Source organism: Hemicordylus capensis, chromosome 7 (genome assembly GCF_027244095.1).
Source record: "Hemicordylus capensis ecotype Gifberg chromosome 7, rHemCap1.1.pri, whole genome shotgun sequence".
NCBI classification, from domain to species: Eukaryota; Metazoa; Chordata; class Lepidosauria; order Squamata; family Cordylidae; genus Hemicordylus; species Hemicordylus capensis.
The window spans coordinates 5,152,786-5,154,093 of record NC_069663.1 but is presented as its reverse complement, the minus strand read 5'-3'; the positions used below and the strand labels follow the sequence as shown (position 1 = coordinate 5,154,093).

At 50.3% G+C, this 1,308-nt stretch overlaps 1 non-coding gene across 1 annotated transcript; it reads right to left on the bottom strand.

Annotated features, from left to right (window-relative positions):
• Positions 1-480: 480 nt before the first annotated feature.
• TRNAA-AGC (transfer RNA alanine (anticodon AGC)) lies at positions 481-551 on the bottom strand. Its single transcript has one exon. It is a non-coding gene; the product is annotated as a tRNA-Ala (tRNA).
• Positions 552-1,308: the final 757 nt, after the last annotated feature.

Below are 1,308 nucleotides of genomic sequence, written 5' to 3'. Positions count from 1 at the left end.
TTTACGCTGGATATATAACATCACAGCACTAAATCACATCGATTCAATTCTAAACAAGGCATTGGAAATGTGAACGGCACCCTGCTGTCAGCGTAGGGACTGCGGTGTCGCAACACAGGAAGTGGGGAAGCACACTTCATAGATACACCGTGTCCCCATTGCAGGGTATAATCTGGAAAGCGCCCTGGCCCCAAAGCTACCCTCGGGGAACCTTCTGTATCCCCAGCCATATCTGGACCTATTGCTGAGGGTTCTGAGGATGAGGAAACTGAAGCGTCACCTTGCTCTGAGGACACCTCATTGCTGCTGATGCTTCCAGCTGCAGATGCCAGACTGCGGGGAGCCCGGAGAGGCCTCATCCCCTAGGAAGCTGCTGTCTACTGAGACTATTGCCCCCCCCCCCCCAGCTCAATATTGTCTACACTGCTTGGCAGCATCTCTCCAGGGTTTCATGTTGGGGTCTTTCCCAACCCTGCCTGGAGATGCTGCCAGGGATTGAACCAGGACCTCCCGCATGCTAAGCAGATGCTCTACCACTAAGCTACAGCAGCACCATTTCCAAGGAAGTTGCCTTCTACCAAATCAGGCCATTGGCCCATCTAGCTCAACACTGGCCGGCAGCAGTTCTCCAGGGTTTCAGGCAGAAGTCTTTCCCAGCGTTACCTGAAGATGCCGTGGGTTGAACCTGGGACCTTCTGCATGTAAATCCAATGCTCTACCGCTAAGCTACAGCAATTGCCCCAACAATCTGCTCCCTGAGATGACTACGTCACCTTGCTTCATGGTGGGGCCGCCCCGTCCAAGCCACTAAGCCACACAGACTCTCCAATATTTTCAGCAGCGTGGTGAGTGACCCTTTGGATTTCTATACACTCCTGGCTTGATCCTTTAAAAGGGATTGATGGTCCCAAGTTCCAATTGCAGGATTCAGACTGGTTCATCTTGATGTACCCCCCATGCTCGCTTAAATACATACATACCGGAAAGAACTAAGAGGACGAACAGCAGCAAGGTGGATGGACTCGATTACGCAGGGGCATAGCAAGGTTGGAGTGGGCCCAGAGACAAGATTTTAAAATGCCCCCCACTCACTGAAGCTCAGCTCATGAAGTAAAGAAATCTTAAAAGAAGCTGAACAGTGGTAACAAAAAGCATCTCTCTCTCTCTCTCTCTCTCTCTCTCTCCTATGTGCCACTATAGAACATCATCCTAAATTATATTTTAAAAGGTTTTGTAAATTGTGGATGATGCAAGTCATTTAATGCATTTCCCAGTCATGTGACTTGCCTCTGGGGGAGGGGGTCCCCA